Here is a 22,943-nt window from a genome sequence, read left to right as displayed (position 1 = left end):
GGAGGGCTTTCCAAGAGACACAGGGGTCCGCGCGCGCGGGAAACAAACAACACAAAGAAAGGCGCCTGCAAAGGAGAGAGAATACCGCGATATAAGGGCAAGAAAAAAAAGAAAAGGTAAGAAAAGGTGGAGCAAGAGCCTTCTCTAAGCAAACTACCCGTGCCCATGAGGATGGTTGCTCCGCGTGGATGTGAGGCGGGGATTTGCTCACAGCGTTCGTACAGCGACTGCCAGTAGGATGAGAGGGAGCCATCGGGTGTGAGGAGAGAACGATAGCCCCGACTGCGCCGGACACATAATCTGAACGCATTTAAAATAGGGAGTGGCTTTCCCCATCTCCCTAGAAAGGCTCCTTCCTGGCAGGCGTCCCTGCTGGCGTCATGGCGCTGGCGGCCTGAGTCGCTGCTTCAGGTGAAAATTAAAACCGACACGCAGACGAGGGGAAATGTCGTGGCGCTGAGAGAGGAGGCAGGCGGGCGTTCACGGGAAATGAAGGAGGCGATATGGCGGCCGCGCGAGCCTGAAGACGATGGCGCTCGTTAGGGAGGACGCCATATTGAAAAGATTTACCTCCCTCCCTCCCCCACCAACAGCACCTCTCTCTCTCTCTCTCGCTCTCGGCGGTGCGCCAACAGCAGTCCAACAAATTGCAGCGGCAGTGGCGTCGTCGTCGGCCGCGGAACACGCGATATGGTCTTCAGCGGTGTGCGCTCCTGGGCAGGAAAGAAAGAGATCTTCGGTCGAGCGAGTGATGGCGTTGATCCGTTGTCTGCTGACGCCGGCTTTGGAAAGCACGCGCTGGCAGCCCGATACAGGCGAAGCCTTTTATTGACACGCGTGTCGAGGGGCAACGCACTTTAGTCCGCTGCCTATAGTAATCACCCAGTATAGCACGCCGCCCTTCCTTTCTTCACTTTGATAAATAAAGCGGAGAACACGTCAAGCAAATGAAATCTAGTTCGGCTTCGATTTCCGGCAACCTGGTGGAAGCAATGCACGTGGCGCATGAGCCTCCGCTCAATACCTGGCACAGTTTTGATTAGTTGTATATATATGTCACCAAGAAGAATAAATAAATACGAGGGGGGCTTGATTTTTGTTGTCACAACCATACTAAGCGACAGCATACGAAGATACAGGAAGTATAGGGAAAGTTAATTGTTATGTTGAATTGAAATGCAGAAATAATTAGGTAAAGGGAAATGAAAGAAGACGAAGCGTAACTTACCGCAGGTGGGGACCGAACCCACATCCCCCGCAATACGCGTGTGGTGCTTGACAAATTAATCCACCACGGCGTGATCTGTCCGGCCACATTTTCAGTATTTGTTTACTAGATTAGTCGTGGGAGTGTTAGCCAGCTGCACTCACGGCCAAGATGGTGGTCGTGGAATGCCCTTTTAACTGCAGGTGTCGCGTAATACGTGAGCTTCATCATCATAATCATCATCATCATCATCATCATCATAGTCATAAGCATCATCATCATCACCATCATCATCATCAGCCTATATTTATGTCCCAATATTTCTACGTTTCAATTAAACATAGCAGTTAACTTCCCCTATGCTTCGCCGCTATATATGGTTAATCCAGGCTATATTGGAACCGAGCTTGCCGGGAGCGCAGGAAAGGAGGCCCCGCTATCACATCAGACGGGAACGCCCGTGAATAAAAGCACGACGAACGTTGAAACTAAATGTCTCGGCCCGTCACGGCAGCTATACTGATACGGCATGCTTTGCTTGGAAAGCTTGTGCGGCTATTATGCCGTGTCAGGATTTGCCGCGACATGCCACGATTCAAACTTCGTCACCCACTTTTTTTACGGGGCGTTGCCGTTTGACGTAGCAGCAGAACGCCCCCGTTTTCAATGTTGCTTCAATTGAGCTTTGAAATTTTATTATGAAAATCTCGCATTAGTTGCGAATTTGAAGATTTAAAAAAACGGTGTTGCATGAAAATGCGACTGCCTCTAAATTTGCTATTTAGCAAATGTCCCCCAGGCACTCAGAAACAAGGTAATTAATCATTTTTTCTAATTATTCTTCCGTAGTTCACGTTATTAGTGTCAAAATATGTCCGTTTCACCTAGTAACTCCGTTGCGAAAAGGCCACGTTTGCTGCGCTTATAGCTTTTTTTTTATCTGTACGGCACAGAAAAAAAAAAAAAACACCGCTCTATACTTGTGCAATTTTGACAATGCCTGGCTACTTATATTCTGCCACTCTCAACGTCCACACACGTATAAACTTGCATCCAGAGAATCCTGCCCTACACCCCATAATAACGCCGCCTGCAGTAACAGAACTTGCCGCCCTACGTGCCGTAGTCAAACACATCACGCTAGGGCAACTTCGAATGTGGGTCGTGTTTTGTGAGTTGGAGGCAGCTTTTGAGATCCTTACGACGCAGGACCATACAAGAAATTTCTATTCTTCATTAGATAACTACTCTATCAAACTCTGTGGCATCGTCAGTAGCGACCTTGATGACGGTGCTGCCCGATCAGATAATACAGTTCCCACATAACCTTGTCACGAACGGACGCTGCAAGAAATTTTCGCTTGCTTGGTGATACCAAGACGCAAGCTTACTGGAATCATGCTATCTGTGATTGTCGAATCCACAGACTTGACTCTTCGTTGAAGCTGCAAATGTCACCGTCCTTTCTCCGCGACTTTATTGTACCACCTCTGGCTATGCGTGGCTTTTACTAAAGCCTACTCTTTCCTCATTGAAATGACAGCCTGTCTATGTGCAACTCAGAAAGCCGTGAAGAGACAGTTGAACACTTGTGTTGTTGTGCTCGTTATGACACAAATTATTGAGTCTGTGTTGAACCGGCTGAACTCTAAAGTGTAGACAATTTTCGGAGACAAACATTCTTGAACCATGGCCGCCCGCGTCGCCGGCTCATAGAGAAAAGCGGGCACTGCTACAATTTTTAAAATCGACTTGCCTAGCGGGGTTGTGAGTTGGGCTTGTTGATACGTCATCATGAAGGCCTTTAGTCTAGAGAAACTAGTACATGAACGTAAAGAAGTAACAATAGCTCTATGTTTGTGTCTTGTTGTTCCTCTGCATCCATGTACAACGGTGCTATAACGTAAAGATATTCCAATCTGTTTCTAATCGGTTTCCGCCATTAGCCCTCCGCGATTGGTCAACATTTTTAGGGCCACGCCCACTTCGACTCTTCGTCACACGACGTCACGAAAACGCGAACACTCACCGCGCCAAAGGGACGTGTACGCACTAAAGATGCATTATTATGCCTAATTTAAAAAAAATTTTAATAGCCGGAGACTGCCTCATCCCTAAAGGAATAGAAGATGGCTGCCCGCCGATCGCTCTGGTTCTGGCTGCTCAGAGCCATTTGCGAGAACAAATTTCTTTGCTTATAATAAAAAAAAAAGTTGTCGCAGTTTCACCTGAAAGGTGAAGCATCAATTGCGATAGCAAATTTGTAGAGAGCTATACAGAGTAATGATGTTAGCTTTATCAGCTGTATAAACTTGGACATGCAGCAGCACCGGCAACGCGCAGAACTGTTGTCGACGCCGTCGGCGTTTTGCCCGCGTTCGCTGAAAATGCGTGCGGCGTTGGTAACTGTTGCCGGAGCCTCTGATATAAATAGGCACTTGGTGCCGCAGCTAAACGTCGCCTCCCTTCCCTCCCCCTTCCCCCCCTCCCCCACGGCCTCTCGCGCATCGGAAGAAGGCGCGTTTGCTCTACATATATGGTGATTGTAAAGGAGGAAAGAGACGCCTACTTTTGCAGCCCTTAAGAAAGCACGGCGCAGAACGCGCGTTTGTTCTCCGCCGTGCGTTCACTCCCCGTGAAAGACCGCGTCCCTCGCGCCCTTTCACTCGCACATACAGCGTTCGGCGGCGCGCGGTCACGATTTCATCTCCATTGACGTCATACGGAACCTCACGGCGACGGCGACGGCGACGGCGACGGCGACGCCGACGGCAGAAATCTGCTTTTGAGTGTCCATATAATTGCTATCGCAATAAAAATAAATTTTGAAACGGTACATCAAGCGTCAATTTGGGGCTGGTCAAGCTGCCACGAGCAGCTTCTTTCCCCATTTTCGCTTCGCAATACTGTATTTTGTTTTCTGGAAATAAAGAATACATACATACATACATACATACATACATACATACATACATACATACATACATACATACATGCATGCATGCATACATATATGCATACATACATACATACATACATACATACATACATACATACATACATGCATACATGCATACATATATGCATACATACATACATACATACATACATACATATATGCATACATACATACATACATGCATACATGCATGCTTACATACATACATACATACATGCATACATACATACATACATACATACATACATACATACATACATACATACATACATACATACATACAATTAGAATATAGTATAAGTGAAGCACCACGCACTTATTTAGCCTGCGCCCGCCCGCATCGAAGTTACGTAAAATGGTGTTTGCTTACCTCGTTCTACTCTTTCGTGGTTTTCCGCTTGATTGCAGCCAACACAATACTCTATCGAAAGCTCATCGCAGTAGCCGGGACCTCAATTCATTCCGCGGCGCTATACTGACAGAAGTAAATAAAACGTGTCTCGTAGACCCGATCCGTAGTTTCCACAGCGGCTGCTATCTTGCGGGTGCTGAACTACATATTGTCTGGATACGGAATCAACGCATATGTCGCTACGGTTTTAACACTTGGACTACTTGCTTCTATTTGGAAATGTATTCGAACCACTTATGGATTGAACCGTTCGGAAATAATAAGTAGAAAGCAGTTATTAATTTTTTAAGTGCGTCTGTCCAAAATAAAGTTGCTACGCGGACCTCCTAAGAAAAAAAAAAAGAATTCGTTCTGCAATGTTTTGGATGAGTAAAGGCAAATGAATTGGTAGAAGAATCAAAGATGCCAGTTATGTTCTTTCTAGGTTATTGGTATACTGACTGTCCGACTGGAACCACAGCCGATCGCGCACACCGCCCCGAAAGATTCATTGACGAAGTCATTCTCGAAGTAATTGTTATCGCAGCAGTCGAAGATGGCTGCTCTGACGGTCCGCTTAGTGACGCGGAGCGCTGAACTTTCTTATATGGTCCAGTTGTGACTGCCATTTGGCACCCCTCTTGAAGTAAAACTTTGCCCAGCCTTTCCGGCACGTACACGACGTCGCCCCATGGCAACTCTTCTTCGCTGAGGATCCATCTTGGCGGCATTTTTAGCACCCCGTTGAACCCCGCCGCGATCATCGAGCCGCCACCGCAAGCTAAGCAAGGGAAAGCTAACCAATCGGAAACGCCAGCACCACTCTCTTCAGCCCTTCCTCTCCGGCGTAACGGCATGACGTTAGCGCCGCTCGGACCACTCGAAGACACCGGTGTAACTTTCCTCCCCCGGTGACCTACGTTTTCTCAGCTTACCTAAACACGCTCACTTTGTGCGCGTTGCTCGCCTCTCGTCAGTCATTTACATAAGGTAAGCCAGTCACGGTAGGCCGTTTCTATTCGCTTTAAAACAAAAGAAGGAACCTGCTGTAAACGAGGAGACTGTTTCATTGGGCTGTTAAAAAAAAAACAATGTCGGTCTCTGCCCGTGCTTTCGTCGGCGTTTACGTAAATTTGACGTCGGGAGATTACAATAAAATCAGACTGGAAAAGCTTTACGTTATTGCGTCCCATGGCCTAAACGACCAATTGTGGGTGAATTGAGCAGCCCCACGTGCCGGTACTACTGGTGCCTCTCTCCCTCGCTCTTTCTCTCTGTTTCTCTGTGCATCGTTTGTTTTTCGTTAAACGTTTTTCCTGCGTAGGGTATTCAAACCAGACGTGCGTCTGGTTGGCCTCCCTGCCGTTCCTGCCTTCCCGCTCCTGCACTCGCAGAACTTGCTTGCACAATATGCCCCACTTTCAGCAGTCGTCGCTCTGTGCTGATGAGCAAGTTCCAACAGTTTAGTGTTTCACAATCCTCGTCTACTAAGTTCTTTTCTCAAAAGGTCGAGCTTCAAGTCGATACGAGGACGACGCGGCTGCTGTGGAATTATTTTCAGTCACAGAAATTGTCCCTCATCTTAGTAAACATATTCTATCTGTGTGGGATGGAATGTGCTTTGATTTGCTCCCCCCTCCCCCCTACACTTCCCTCTCTCTCTCTCTCTTGTTTTGCTTCCCCTTTCTTTCGTTATGCTATTTTGCTGGTGGGCGTGGCGCTCGTTACAGGAGATAACTGCTAGTGCTTTTCTTTCTTTTGTTTCGGATTTATATTTTGCATGTAGTAATGTTAATAGGAACAAAACAACAACAATTACAACAGCAGCAGCAGCAGCAACAACAACAATAACAACAACACTAACAACAACAACAACAACAACAACAACAACAATAATAATAATAATAATAATAATAATAATAATAATAATAATAATAATAATAATAATAATAATAATAATAATAATAATAATAACAACATTACAGATCTACCTTGAACATCCAGGACAGTATTGAGAAATGCTGGGACATCTAGCTCGAAGGCATCGACTTTTGAAGTGGTTCCTGCACAACATCAAGACATGCAACTTACTTCTCATTCGTTGAACGGCTGTTAGATGGCCGCACATTTACAAACAGCGGATTTGTTAAAACAACTAATCGAGGATCACAAACTCGTGTTTTTTTAGCTTAAGGTCCAAAATTTACCTGGAAGCAATCAGATAACCTTCAGATAACCTGGATAAGTCGAATGTATATTTTAACAAACGGCAGGCGACAGTGACTGCTCCCAAGATAAACACAAATCTGGACAGGCACTTCTCGAATTAATACAACAATGAAGTTACCCAGATTTCGCGCATCTGTGATACACATAGATGTTTGTCACTGAGCGAAATTTTAATTATAATAACAAACGTGCAGGTCATTACGAAGTGCACCCCCTATAGCGGAGAAACAGGAACTGGGTTCACTAAGCTCAGCTCTCAATATGCAAAGTCTTAGTCGACAAGCTCTTGCTTTAGGTAAGATTTTCACATCAGCATTTAGCTTTCGGCATCTATGTGAGCGAGGAGAAAACTGTGAATTTAGAAAATGGAAATTGAGAAGTCGCTCGACATATTTAAAAAACTCGGCTTTTATTTCTTTGCAGCAGTAGACCTGCTGGCGGAAGCGTATACATAAAACTCATTTAAAGTAAACGCCTGCCTGCGCGAAAATAAAACAGTTTGTATGTCTTGATTTGTGTGCGACAACGCGGAAATGAGTTCACTGGTTTGATTTCAACGCAAGTCTCTTCTCGTTTCACCTCGTCGATGGTCAAATTCACCGACTGGTCGCGCACAGTAATATCTGTCACTGCGTGCGTCATCGCGTGAATTTCTAATTTCACTATCTTAGGGAGTCGTATGATGATGAATATGATGATGATGATGATGATGATTTAATGACATTCCCTTTGAAACGGGGTGGTGACAAATAGTCACCTAGTGTCACAAAAGTGCTCTAAATCAAAGCGCGCGCCGCGCGTCACTCAAGCCAGCGAAGAAGCAAACCGGTCCCACGGCAGCTTCGACAGAGGGAGAGAGCGCGTATGCCACAGACAGCCGACGCGACCAACGGAGTCTAGAAGCTTCGACAAGATAAGTGAAGGCGACAGTAACGAGAGAGGATAGAGAGAGAACGCGCGCCGGAACACCCTCAGACGGCGAGTAGAGAGAGAGAGAGGGAGTACTACAGCGTGAGCGTGCGCCTACGGATGAGTTACCACCCCCCCTCGACGACGCTCCGACGGCCGCGGTTGAAAACGCGAGAAATGTCTAGAAGATTCCCAGGCTTTGTTCATGCTACGGGATCACGACTCCGACCAAAGGTTCGAGAAGCACCGGCGAAGGCAATAAAAGCGCCGTGCAGGGATCAGCAGTGGGATCAGACCGCACTGGTGAAGAGATGCGACGTGAAGACCGAGCATCTGCGGAAGAAGGGGATTCCCCGGCAAGCTGACCGACGAGTTCATCGAGCGTCTGCATTTGCGGAAGTTCCTTCTTCGAGATTTGCCTCGAGCTACGCCGAGATCGTCCGGCTCAAGACCAGCACGGGTGAATACGATTGGACACTTTGGGTTCCTATTCATTCTGTACTTTACGTGTTGGAGTGTTAGTGCTTGTCGTTAATTATTTTCCAGTGTTTTGTTAATACCCATCTGAATTGTATTGTGGTGTGCCTAGCCGAATTGGGCACGTGTGTATGTAACTGCCTCGTTTGAAGAATATATTTTGTTGTGTTTTGACAACTCTGGGCTCTGACTCGGTCTTTGAACCACAACCGGCGTTCGCTGGTGCACCAGAGGGCCCCGAACTAATTGTCCTTGCTTTCATGGGGTTATTTTTGGAAGCTCATAAGTCGGCTTTGGAATTTTGCCCGGCGTTGGCGCCTCATTCACGGGGTGTGTGACACCTAGCCTGCTTGATTTATTCAGGTATAATATACATGTTCTTTATCTAGCATTTTTGTATTCCTCTCATTAATCTTTTTGTTTTTTTCCAAAATCTACCTTGTACCACTACCTATGATTTTAGGAGATCAGGTCGTATCAGTCTCTCCCCTGCTTTTTTTCCACCAATGCTCTAATCCCCTCTTGCTTATCTCTACGGCTGATCGGTTGATGTTTCCTTCCACTTTAAACCCAAGCGCTTCTAGAAGTTGTACGTTAACTACGGTTCTCGGTTCCCGCGTGCCTCATAATCAGATCGTGGTTTTGGCACGTAAAACCCCTTAATTTTTTCTCTTCGCATTCCATTAAGATGTGCTGAGTGGTCTCCGGATCTTTACTGCAGCATACACATGCCTCATCTAGTGCCGAATATTGCTCCGGTATGTTTTGGTCCTTAGGCGACCGGCTCGAGCCTCAAATAGCAAGGAACTGCCCTTTGTGTTATCGTACAGATTTTTCCTTATAATTTCTTTCTTCTATTTCTTGCAAAACCCCATGGTCTTGTTTGTTTCCATTCTTTGCATCCAATTCGCTCTTTCTATTTCTCTCACTTTCTTTCTGATGACTCCCGGCTGTCTATTTACAGTTTCGATTATCGTGTACTTTGTTGGCAACTTTCTTCACCTCTTTCTACTTTTTGTGTCCACGCTTTTAAGGTACAGATACTTGTGCACTTTTGCCGCCATTTAGTTCCATCTATGTTCCTGAGTCTTTCTTCAAAACTAACTTTGCTCTGTGCTTCTCTGACTTCAAAAGAGACCCAACCCATGTCACCCTGCACTGCCTTCTTTGTGGTTTTACCGTGGGCTCCCAAAGCCAACCGGCCTACCGATCTTTGGTTAACTTCCAACCCCGACAAGATAGCCGCATTTAAGAACAAATTGGCATTTGCGAAAGTTAGCGCTGGTACCATCACTCCTTTCCAGAGTCCACGCACCACCTCATACTTAATGTGGCCCCACAGTGCTCTGTGTTTCATTATTGCTGCATTCCGCTTCCCCTTTTTGTCAGATTATCTTGGTGGTTGCTAGAGTAAGTCTTTCCTGCGTTTATGTATACGCCATGGTACTTATATTGCCGAGGTACTTATGTTGCGTAGTGAGGGTGCCGGGGCGGCGTCTGGCGGTGGAGCGGGAAAGTTGAAGCCGAACATCAGGAATCTTACTGTATCTACTTCGTCGAGGGATGTTCTCGTAAATGATACTTTGTCATCTATTGATCCTCTTGGCATCTGCTTGAACCAATTAGCTTGGTTCAGGTATATCGGTTGAATGTAATGCGTTAAAGGCAATGTGTAGAAGGTATAAGCGTACAATGCCAAGTGTGGAAAGAGGCCAGTAGCATAATTCATGTATGTAGCAGGAAGTAACTCCAAGATCAAGGTTTCAGCGCAACAAGACGATACCATCTAAGTTGAAAGGCGAAGCATACATAGAGAGCAGTCCAAAGGGTTAATGAAATTCTGGGCTTTTACGTGCCAAAAGCACAATGTGATTATGAGGCACGCCGTAGTGGAGGGCTCCGGATTAATTCTGACCATCTGTAATTCCTTACTATGCGCCTAAATCTAAGTTCACGCCAGTTTTGCATTTCGCCCCTATCGAAATACAGCCGCCATGGCCGGTATCGGGCCTGTGACCTCGAGCTCAGCAGCTCAACGCCACAGCCAGTGCTATGACTGCAGTAACTGGAGCAATCCTAGTGAAGTATGTATAACTTTCAATAGACCCAAGTTGCCGAAATGTATTATTATTGAAAGTTAGGCGAGTTCTTGTTTGTTCGCGTTCGTATCATCGTTCAGAGTGTAGCCTTCGTGCATTCGAATGCTCGAAGGCCACATGCGACATATGTGCACGTGTCTGCACCTCCCAGTAAATCACACAAACACACAAAACGAAAAAAAAAACAATTTGTAACTTGTGCTGTCAATGTTACAGAATACCTTTGTCATGAGTCCATAGATATGTCGGTGCCTAATGTGCGCTTTAATGAACACAAAAACGCTGTAGAAAATATTGCAATGTCAACTTACCTGTGCGTATCCGAGAATGTGGGTATGTTCCTTTCTTTGATAATACCATAATATCGTGCAGATATCACATTCAAAACACGAGAGACATAATTGAGACGCATATCATATTCACAAACAAGCAGAGTCCTGTCTAAGGAAGCCAAATATCGCCCCGTCAAAGCGAGAAATATTGTTGCTAGATGTATCATAGGCCTTGAAGCTGCCGTGGTTTGCCTGTTTTTGGTTATCGCCAACAAGTTGGCTATCATCCTATACATAGTCTGCTCTTCCACGAAAATTCATTTGATAGTCGGCGCTGTCTTATCTTTGCCTTCTTCACGTCCCGTCTTTTCGCACTGTGTCGAATGTGTATTTTACGATGAATCTGTAGAATCACAAGGAAGGATGGAGTTTGAAACGACCACATTCGAAGCACGATCAAGGTTCAAGATGCAATCAGATATAATTGAGCTAGGTAATGAGGACAGACAGATACGTCATCGGTGGCGAAAAGGAATTTTGGTGGCAACAGGAATTGAGGTGAACCTAGAAGTTTTAAAAAAAAATAAGGGCGAAAAAAGTGTGACAGATAATACTGAGGAAAACGTTAAACTTGACGATCTCGTAAATCAATGCGTAAATCAGAAGGCAAAGTAGTAGAAAGCGCCAAAAAGAAAAGAAAACATTAGCTTCTAATACAAGGAAAGTATATTCAAGACACTATAGGTTGAGTTAGTTGGTTACGAGTATTGTGAAACAAGATTTTATCCCGCAATTTTAGAGACAACACAACGAGATACACAGGGCAAACGCCGAACTTCGTCATTTGTCCTGTGTATCTCGATGTGTCCCAACTAAAATTGCGCCGTAAAACCATGTTTCATAAGGAAAGTCTAGTTTCTTTCGCAGGTGCTCGTTCTGCATTGCTATGGAATCTTCTCAGGTCATGTGAAAGCATGGTGGCCTGGCTGTGTTCACTTTAATATAAAAGTGACAACTAAGACGTCAGTTCAGTTAACAAACAACTATGTTACCTGCGTCTCTATTTAAACAACGTGAAGTACTTCATGTCTTAGTTTAGCATTCGTATCCTTAATCGCATTTTATTGCGATAGCAATTATATGGACATTCCAAGCGGATTTCTGCGTCGGCGTCGTCGTGAGGTTCCGTATAAAGTCCAAGCACAATAGAGTCGTCGCCGCGCGCCGTATGGTGTATGTGTAAGTGAAAGCGCGAGGGACGCACGCTTTCACGGAGAGCGAACGCACGGCGGAGAGCAAACGCGAGTCGCGCGAAAGGCCGTGGGGGGATGGGAGGGAGGGATGGGGCCGACGTTGTGCTACGGCACCAACGGCCCAAGGGGAACTGGCGACAGGAAGAAAGCGGGAAGGCAGCGCGGGAGGAAGGGGGAGCGGCTTCTACTCTGCCCGCAACTGTGTACTTGTACTTTGCGTGGCTGCGGGCTGTCGCGAGCATGGTATCTTGAAATCGATCTCTCCGTGGCTCTTAACTTTGTATGCGCTGTGCTTTCGCCGCTCAGTTTTGCGTTGAAGCGATAGACCACACGAACCTTCGCTCGCTGCTGCTGCTGCTGCTGCTGCACTTGCTCACGCCAACGTTTTGACAGCGGTTGTCTGCGGTCGTCGAGTGCGATTTATTCATGTTTGCTTGTGCGCGCTGACACCAGGTTTGTTAATTCAGTTATAGTAAGCGAATGTGTCCAAGTTTATGCAGCCGATAAAACTACTATCCGTACTCCGTATAGCTCTCAACTAATTTGCTATCGCCATTGATGCTTCGCCTTTAGTGCAAAACTGCGACCTTTTTGACAGATTAATAAGAAGGGTGCATAATCTATTACTTCGGTATTCTTAATGGGTGATAAGAATATTTTCAATATTAGCAAGATGCATGCCTCACTAACATTATTATGAGAGCACCACCATGGCAACACACAGTGTGCCGAGCTGCGTACCTCTTCGCATGCCAGCAGCGTTTGTTACATCGTTTGCTTTTTTTACGCGACATATTGTAGGAGCGGCAGTATGTCCTATCGTATGATAAGAAAGAGAGATACGTGACCATTGAAATTCAAAGATTCAAGCAGGGAAGTTGTAGCGAAAAGCAGAAGCCATAGAAAGAAACAGCGCAAGCTCAGACTACGAACAAAAACAGGATGCGCGCATCGCTGTTTTAACAATGATTTATTTCGCAAACATTCTGCAATTATACGTACCAGACCCAGTCACCATATACCAACAACAAAAACGTCATATTGATAAGAACATCGCTGCTGCTATGAATCTGCACAACCACCATCAATTTTAAGAACACGCACTTTTTTATAAGGGAGGCCCACTGATGGCCTATTCGCGCAGCATTAACTCAAGCGGACTATTAACGGGGCTTGCATAGTTTCCCTTGTAAATTGATTTTGATGCCTGCGAAAATGGCTCCGAAAAAAAAAAAGTTGTTTTCTTAGAAAAGTGGCTCCCAAGCTTCAAGCTTTTAATTCAAGAAGCCGGTTCGGGTGAATTTAAACCCGCAGAGCTCTGGAAGTTCTGGTAGGTGAAAGGGTTCCTATATACTTTTCCTTACAATGTATAGAGAGAGAGACAAAACAAAGAAGAAAGATAGGCAGGTCCACCAGAACCGAAAATCTCGTTTTCTACCCCGCACTGCGGGGCTGGGGGAGCTAGAAAGATACGAAGAAAATAGAGAGAGAGAGAGCACAAGCACACAATCACAGCAAGTAACGATCAGCGCAAACGATCACAGCAGAGAATCTTGTGCAGCACAATGACCACTAATTTGCCCAACAGCCATTTGTGGAGCTTTGTTGTCCTTAAGAATTGTAGCAGTGTCTTCGTCCCTGCCTGCTGCGATGGCTTATGAGGTCGGAATTCTGGAATGGTTTATCCTCATAATGGTCGGCGATAAGCGCGAGCTGGCGCAGTCGCGTGCTATCGTCTCTGTAAACTGTATCGAGGTCTGTCACACAGAACATGCTCAACGTGCGCCTCGAAATAGCAGTCGGCCATTCCAATGCGAAAGGCAAAATACCTCACCCACTTGTACTCATGGACATCAAAGAAAGGATGCCTCGGGCCGGTAGTGTCCAGTTGGCATGCGAAGGTACAGCGAAGAGTCCAGATGGTGCAGTCGATTGCTTTGAAAACACGGAGTGGTCGACAAAGTCAACGGATTGTTTCGTGCAAGCGAGAGAATTGAGAACTTCAACTATGTTGGTCGACCATACTATGCACTAATTAATAAATAAAGTCACCAACAAACGCAAATCAATACACGCTACTACTCTTTGCAGTTATAAGCTGCCGTTCCATGGCACAAAGTTCAAAGTTGGGTGCTTGTGAAGCAGTTCGATTTCCGCGCCATTTGCTTGTAAGGCATTGCCTACGGCGTCCCATTATGATGTGGTAGGTATATCGGCCGAATAGGAAAGTGCGGTGTGTGACTGAACGGGTGGCCGAACATGAAGAACAAACATATCGAAAGAGCCGAAAATACGTGATCGGTGACTCACTGCAGGCCGCACACTCGTCAGCCATCTTTCAAAGATTCTTAAAATATTAAAGTCAGTTTACACAAGAAATCTAGGGGGCCTCGACAAAGCTCGCTTGGGTTCGCGCTGAGTGACAGCGCCCTTTGTGGCGCTATTTGATGAACAGCTGTGCCTTCTTGCGATTGATGGCAGTTATACGTATTCAAATCAGCATTGATGAGTACGACAACTTTGTGTTTTTTGTGTTTAATTTCTCGTTGATATGTGGTCACTGCATAGATTGCATCATATAAATGTACCTATTTTTTATTTGTTTTTTATGTAGAAATTCAGCGTCCTTGTCTTTTGTCTTGCGCTGTTCCTTTCTCAAAATTATTTACCAACAAGCCCTACTTTCCCCGCTTTCTTTTTCGAAAGCGTAAAGATTCAAACGTGAATGAGGCCCTTTTCCGCGAGCGCGCGACTTCCCTCGAGAATGAATGCGTGCACAGAAGTATAGCACGCATCAAATGCATAACAGCAAAACTGGGGAGGCCCATCTCGAGCACGCACACTAAGCCTCAACTACAGCGAGGACGGCCGTGCTGTGCCAGCCCGCCCCTTCTTCCCCCCACAGTGGGCGCCGGGAGGGGAGATGGTGGTCAATCGTCAGGAACCACGCGGCTCTTCGCGACCTCACGTCCGCGTTGTAATCGAAGCCGCGAGAGCACACAAGGAACCGCGACCACTGGTCAGTCTGTCAGCGCCGTGGTCCCCGTCGAGCTCCCAAGGGTGAGGGTCACCGCGGGGCTGGTCAGTCGCGCCAATCGAACCTGGCAGCGAGCGAGCGGACAGACAGAGACGTCCTCTGGCAGGAACGTGCCAACCCATGGGCAGGCCGGGTTCTAACCCCTTCCGGCCCAATTAACGCGCTGCGCGGCGCCGTCCAGGCGCGGAGGGAGGTCCGGGTCCGATCAATTAATTACGCCCGCCGGGGCTCCACCCCTTCGCGCGCGCCGGTGTCCATTGTGGCGCGCGCGTACCCCTTTCGGGTCAGGGGGAAGCCGAGGATTACAGGAAGCCGGGGAGCGGCCCTGCCGGCGTGCGCGCGCCGCCAGTGTCCCCCAGCGCCAGTGATTGGAGCTGTGCCAGCCGAGTCAATATTATGGAAGGCGATGCCCGGCCGGCTGTGAAAAGGGTTAATGCGCATAACTTATGCGCCTGGCTCACCACCACCGGCTCGGCGCCGAGAGGTGAGGCTGGCTCAGATAGCGTGCCCTAACTGCAGGGGCCATACCGGACATTGTTTGTTTATGTCTGTTCACCGCCTGTGTACTATTGCTTTCTTCCCGCAACCTACGCAAACATTTTGCAATAACATATTTTTTTTACTTTTTTTTTGTCTTGAGGATGGGGTACTGGAATACAGAAAAGCGGTACACTTTCTTCATTTCAATTAGCTCTTAGTGTTTATAACACAACACTTTTAACCAACTGAGAGAAACGAAGCACCTCACGTTTATGCGGGGTTGCAGTGGCCCTCCTCATCCTTGAAGTGTGTTATGACAGTGCAGCGGTCATTTAGTGAAGAGGAGATTGTAGGCTGCATCAGCGGTGTCAGTGACAAATCATTATTTAAAAACGCGGCCTTAGTACAGGGTTCCGCAGCGCTCTTTGTGAATGCGAGCGTCCCGCGTGCGGTGCTATCCGGAGAAGCCACGGGCGCTGCAGCACGTAGGCGAATAGTGCTTCCAGGATACGCTAATTGATGTGGCCCGCGTTCAGACTATCAAGAAGGTGCTTGCCAAGGGGCTTGCCAAGAAATTGCAGGAAAACCTGATTATAGAAAACTGGTTTCGGTAAACTGTGGCCTAGTGGGTGTTTCATCAACCGACGGTCTCCGATTAATAAAAATCTTATTCCTCGAAACAAGCGCGATGCACAGAGTTTCTAGCAAAAGGTTGTGCTTTCAGTAGAGGCTGAATTACTTCTGCAATTTCAGGGGGCATGTACAAAATGCCCCCTAAAATTATTATTTTCCACCTTTCATTTCCCCTTCCCGTTCCCCCAGTGCAGGGTAGCAAACCAGAATCTTTCCTTGTTAACCTCCCTGTCTTTCCGACCACGTTTCTCTCTCTCTCTCTCTAAAATTATTATTAAAATTTATTTTGTGAAATGTAAATATTCTATGGATGATTAAGGCGAGAATTCTGATTTCCGCCGCTATTGTGAAGTTTGGTCAGTAAAAATCGATCAAATTGGCTAGAATCTTCTATTTTTAAATAATAATAAGCCTGTTTTACGTCTACTGCAGGACGAAGGCTTCTCCCATCGATCTCTAATCGCCCCTGTCTTGCGCCAGCTGACCCCCATCCTATGCCTGCAAATTTACGCATGTCATCACACCACGTAGTTCTCTGCCATCCTCGACAGCGCTTCCCTTCTCTTGGCGCCCATTATGTAAGTCTAATAAACTGCCGGTTATCTGTACTACAGATTACGTGGTTTAACCAACTTAATTTTTGTCCTCTTAATCGCAACCATAATATCGGCTGCCTCTGTTTGCTTTCTAATCCACAACGCTGTGTTCCTGTCCCTTAACGTTGTATACGCCCATCATTTTAAAGAGAGCCTTGCTTAGTACGTTACGACATTTCTGTATCGGGTATGTTTCTAGACTCTATCTTCAGCTGACTCCGGATATATATATGGTAACGCGCACAATTTTCGTTGGCAGGATTTCGAACAGAAGACCCCTAAGCACAGCAGCCCGATTCTCTAACCATTAGGCCATGGGTGCATGCCATGAGCAATGGGTTAGAACATCCTTAAGAATTTCCCGCGTGCAAGCCAGCGCTTTGAGACACTTGCTGCCTTTTATTGTACTATATCAGTTATATTACCAATCCGCGCAATATTTCGCCGTCGTTGATATTTTACACATAAAATTACTGATTACTTAAGTTTTAATACGTTTTCTGAAGAACATTCCTCGCAGTAACCTTACGATGTTCTTTTGCGTCAGAATTCGAACGTCAGGTGGCGAAAGGTGTTAAGGCGTGTTCGTGTTCCAATCGCACGGATTGGTGCACACAAGAATCTCTATTCTAAGACCTCAGGTTAGACGGCTTTTCTAGCCGGATCAATGCCGGAACACAGTCTATGCATGCCTTGCTGGCTTGTGCCCTCGTTCTCCCACACGCAGTAGCCGTGGTAGTGCCTGCCGGTGCGGGGTTTCTGCAGGGAAACACGGCGTCCCTCATATCGCGCAAACATGCCCCCGCGTGTTGTCAGAACGCCGGCCGAGGAGCTCCAGCAAAACACTAATCGCACTGAAGAAAGGCGGGTCCGCATACGCGCTAAGACCACTCAGTGGTCCAGGCAATGCGCTGCTGCGTGTATGGCGCACGCTGAAGCTCAACGCCGGAGACGCCCAGACGCGGCGCTGTGTAAACAAGTGGCCTAAGGAGGCCGAGGCTATGTGATAACGTCGACAAAACCCTGCCAATCAAAAGCGCGAAGCGGACGCACATCGTACCGCACATCGCCGTCAGCATGTCGCATTACGGGAACGCGAGGCCGACGCAAGGCGACAACGACGGCAAGACCCTGTCGGTCGCTCTAACCGATGGTTCTCGCGGTCAACAAGTTCTCTGTTCATGTGTGTCTGCGCACGGTACATTACGTGTGTTTCCTTAGTCAGCTTACGCTTGACGCAATTCGTACTGCCACTACATCTACAAGTCTTACTTCGTGTAATGTTATTGCATGTTGGTATCGCATTCATTGCTTCACCCTTTAACAAAACTGTGATTTTTTTTTTCTTTCCCAGAAACATACTGCGCCCATTAAGCCAAGGACGCTTTCATCCACAACGGCGTGCCTCCTAATCAGATAGTTGTTTTGGCATGTAAAACCCTGAAAATATTTAAAATTAATTAATACGTCATCATACGTCCAAATATGGGCCCATCCCAAAAATAGTGCACCTTACACATGTAAACCGATCCCGAAGATAGTGCAGTAAAAGAAGTCCGACGCTCCTCCGACTCCCTTCAGGCAAGGGTTGACGCGGTATATAGTGACGCAATGACTTCGGCCCTATCTAACCCCCAGCTCGCTCAGGAAGGTTTTATCTTTCACCGACTTCAACTGTATGTTGAATCGCCCTCCAACTCTTTCGTTCCATCGCTCGTTGTGTGGTCCTTAACTTCTTTAGCTATTTAATAAACCCCGAGCTTCGGCGCCATATGTTAGCACCAGTTGAATACAATGACTATAGAATTATATTTTCAATAATAGCCATGAGCTGAGGAAAAGAAAGTGGCCTAATGGCAATGAAGTACAGCCGGCGCTTTCAACATTAGTGTTGAACGTCGCAGGGAATACCTGCACAGTCCAGTGAGCGTAAAAGAACACGATTGTGCACGCCATTTGATTCACAAAACCTTAAACTGCTTCGTACCTCGCCACATCTCTGTATTCTTACTGAGGACACTTCTCCAGAGTACCTTCAAGCAAAGTCCTTCGCTGTCCCTGAGCTTGGAAAAAATACCTAATGCGCTGCTCAATGAAACCCGACGACACATTAATCTCGCTAGTTATGCAACAGAAAAGATGACGTAGGAGACCCCCAAAAAACATATCGAATGAAACCAATTCCTCTACTGCGCGCGATGGCTATACCGCCGAACCTGAAAGGTAATCTTGTTTAGTCAAACCGATTGCATTTCCTCACAGTAGCCTAAAAACAGAGTTCCTGGGATATCACTTTACAAATGGGATTCGTCGCTCTCCTCATTTCTGCTTACGCAAGCTCACTTAGTCAGAGTCTACAGAAAGAGCAACTGCCGAAGTAACGAAGCGGCGAATGAGCTCAGGCGCGTGTCCCGCGAGATGGCGTCTGGCGAAAGCGTTTTTCGAACACTTCGCAGATGTGCGCTTTAAATTAATTCAGCATTTTCGCTGAATAAGATAGTGCGAGCATTACATAAGAGCGCCAGCACTGGGCCTTATAATATAGGGTGAATATGAATCACAATAGGAACGTTGAGCAAGCGTCACTTAATGGTAAGCTAGACATATACCCTATTCTGCTGTGTATACTAAACGTCCCTGAAGGAATACTTTCTTCTTTTTTACCTCTGCGATTGATAGATTATTTCCGCAGCTTTTTAATGACCTACCTAGAAACGATTCGAAGCTTTGACTTCTACGCTCTCCGAGCTTTAAATGAAGACGCTCTGCATTTTTAAAGAAATTGCTTGCATACAGCCCATTGCAAGTAACGTGCACAGGCTAGTCGTTGTACCAAACGAGGCACTAGCTAATTAAAGAGCGCTTTCGCGTGCAAACCCGTGTGTGCATCCCCACTAGAGTTATTTTAGAAATAGGGAAAATCTCACCTTCTCTTTCTGCCGCAACCTATTAAGAAGCCTGTTTATTAAAATTTTTATCATATTTGGCACTCACGGCAATATTTGAGAAGAGGCGTGATAATTGCGCAGATATCCTGCAAGAGTGTAACCTGTACGCTTTTACAAGTCCCGCACTGAAAGAGCCGAAAGAGAGAGAAACCTCACCTGAGAGAGTCTTTAATTCTCTTGCCACTGAACTTTCATCCTATTCTGCAATTACCGCAATATACCGCATAATTTGAAAAGGAATAGTACGCTTGGAGCACCTTAGCAACATTTGATATATTTGAAACCAGTTGGCAACATACGATAATTTCCGTGGCTCTACACATATGAATTGAATGTTTTTACCTAACTACAGGCTGAATGCAGAAAAATGTGCTCTTTGTGGTTTTAATTATGAAGTCACTTTGCACTGGTTATGAAGTTAAGAAAAGAAAATCAAATGGCGGATACCACCGTCAGTACGCCACACTAAACTAGCAACACGAGTGAATTGTTGCTTTACCACTTAACACTGATGTGCTCCGCAAAGAGCACTTTTGGTGCTGGCTTGTGAAGTCGAGCAATGTGCTATTCTTGTTTGGCACAAAGAACTAGTATAGAGCACAAAAAAACTATGTTGGAGAGTTTGACAATGGTAACCGTCACGCAGGTAAAAAAATAATACGACATGGCACTGAAAAAAGTACAATATTGTACTCCTTTAAAAGCAGGAACACTTGCCATTAAAGTTAGCCTTTTCGAGACACGGAGTGTATCAAAATACAAAGCTCTGAAATGATTACATTAACAATGAAACTTGAAGCTGGCCTTGCGTGCACTGTTCCCGTAGTTAGACTAATTGGGGGAAAAACGCATTTTCAATTTCAAGGAACCGGAGGGGTAGCAAATTTTTTGCCGTTACAGTATTTATTACCTTTTCGAGCAGGCAAAACCTACTGTTGAATCGAGTTTTTGAGTGGTCTGGGACTAGTTTCGTAGCGAAAAACGTTATTATCCAAATAATAATAATAACGCCCGCCTGCTCGAGAGAGGAAAGGGCACATAAAGAAGAATAGTGAAGTAGGTGGGAAAGAATTAAGGAATAAAGAACCAAATAAAGAATTGGCACACATTGGAGAACAACACGAGAACGCAGCAAGTACTCCTTACGTGGCTTACTTAAAAGCAAGAAAAAAAAGTCAGTTTCACCCGAAAGGCGAAGCATCGATTGCGATAGCAAATTAGTGACAGCTATACGATGTAAGGATAGTGTTGTGTCGTCGCATTGTGTCGTCGTCTCCCTCCTGTCCTTGTCCGCTGGCGCTAAATATGCTTTAAGGATAGTATATTTATTGGCCATACAAACTTGTAAACAATCGCTTACTAACTAAATTAACAAGCATAGTGTCACGTGCACACAACCAAACATGAACACATCTCGCTCGATGACCGCGCACACTCGTTGCCAAAACACTGGAGTGAGAAAGCGCGGCATCAGCAGCGAGCGTATCGACATTCGTGCTGCCTCTCGTTTCAACGCGAATTAAGCGGCGAGAACACAGCCCACACTAAGCTATCAGCACTCGGCGCACTCTGTCCCCGTCGCGGACCGCTTTCGAGATAGGGCCTGGGCGATAGCCACTAAAGCGCTGTTGCTTTAGGAATGAGGACCTGCGCATCTAAAGCCATGTTTATGCATGCAACATGAATTTTGATAGCTTGCCTCCTAGCGTGAAAGATCACGCAGAAGCGCACGTAACATTCCGCTGACTCAAAGGCTAATTGACACTGTTGAAAGGTAGTCTTAAAATACGATGGACTGGCGAATTAAATGATGTGAAAATGCCAGCTTAAAAATTTTATATCCCGAATTCTTTTAAAAAATACTTTCAGGAAACCCCCGACGAGTCTTCGACTGCTGCTGACCGATGCTATGGCTCCGCGTTGCAAAGGACTGTTGTTATGTTATTGACCAAATGTATCCACACATGGTACGATGATATTGCGATGATACATAGCAAGATGATGAAGAATTGTGGCTATCGTTGTGCAGCAGAGGCATCGACGATGACGGAAATATGACGGTGACAACGCCATGACGCATGCGGCAAGACGACGACACGATGACAAAGATTACGACTGTGGCATGTGGACAACTGTTCGTTGACTGTCATCTGAAATGGTGAAGTGCTGTATTTGCAAGAAGTATTTCGACAATGTCTGCTTTTCTGGAAGTCGCGCTGCGAAAAATTTCTGCATTGATGCCCCTCCCCCCCCCCCCCCCCCCCCCCCACACACACACACACTCCCGCTCCCTACTAGTAACTCCAATGTCACCAAATTTATACAGCGCTAGCTCTGCTGTTTGAGCGCATTGACTACTGTCGCCTTCGAAAGACATGGGCAGGCGCCAGTTCTTCCGTCCTTGCTTTCCTCTCTTCCTGCAGCACATTGCCGCATTGGCATAAATTCGATCCCGAGTGGCTGCAGAGAGAGGGGAGCAATTGGGCTACGTACCCACAGAAATATCACCCCGAGTTGCTAAGGCAGCCGTACTCGGTAAGAGGACTCGATCAAGCGGGGAAAATGGCCGCTGGTAGCTCTGTGAGGCGGCGGAGCGCAAATTCTTTCTGTGTGCGGTATAATTACACGTATACGCACCCCGAACATGCAGGCCATTATGAACAAAAAAATTATGAACACTGTAATGAATGACTGACCACTTCAAGAGGCCATCGCAAATAGTCAACCGACATTTTGGAGTTTTACATTTCGGTAAAAAGTGTGGGAGCCTGTAACCCTAATCCTCTAAATACGTATGAGCATGACTCTGATGCCGACACTACGCCGACGGCAACGATCTCTGCAATGCTACGCTGACAATAGCGCCGACAGGAGTGAGCGTTCTTCAGCCTATCTATATATGGCCGAAAAACGCCGTAGGTCGGCGAGCTGTCGTGCCGACAACGCCGACAAAAACAACCTGCTGATTGTCAGCAGAGTAGACACTTGTACTTGTTGTTGCATCTTTGACACACGAATAACAGCACGTGCACAAAAACGGAGACAGAGGCAGAAGCGAAACCGCAGCGCTGTGTGCACACGTCTCTGCCTCTGTTCCTGTTCTCGTGTGGGCGCTGTTTTTCGTTTGCGATCGTCATCGGGACGGTGTCCCGCAGATCGGTCACTGAGCAACAACTTCGCAGCATAGATAAGAACACTGTCACAATGTCAGCGCGGCAAAAAATCAAAACAAGCGTCTGAAGCTCGTACGTGTAAACTGCAGTGCTTTGTCGGCAGCGTGCTTGCATAATTACGCCCACACAGTTTCATATAGTTACTAGAGGGAACTGTGGCGCTATTGTCTACGGGAGCTGCAAGCAGGGCAGTTCAGCTAGCATTGATGGGTAGTACGTGGATTTGATTAAACTGCGTGCTTCTGGCTTTTAAATGGCTTCGTCACTTAGCTAAGTGATC

The 22,943-nt window shown here is 46.3% G+C and overlaps 1 long non-coding RNA gene across 1 annotated transcript in view; it reads right to left on the bottom strand.

The window, feature by feature from the left end:
• Positions 1-22,943, bottom strand: part of LOC125946735 (uncharacterized) — a 169,583-nt gene that overhangs the window by 21,783 nt on the left and 124,857 nt on the right. Inside the window, exon 2 of the long non-coding RNA XR_007467832.1 lies at positions 6,549-6,620. This is a non-coding gene — a long non-coding RNA (uncharacterized LOC125946735). The remainder of the gene's footprint in view (positions 1-6,548; positions 6,621-22,943) is intronic.

Source organism: Dermacentor silvarum, chromosome 1, assembly GCF_013339745.2.
Source record: "Dermacentor silvarum isolate Dsil-2018 chromosome 1, BIME_Dsil_1.4, whole genome shotgun sequence".
Taxonomy (NCBI): Eukaryota; Metazoa; Arthropoda; class Arachnida; order Ixodida; family Ixodidae; genus Dermacentor; species Dermacentor silvarum.
This window is presented reverse-complemented; position numbering and strand designations above follow the sequence as displayed.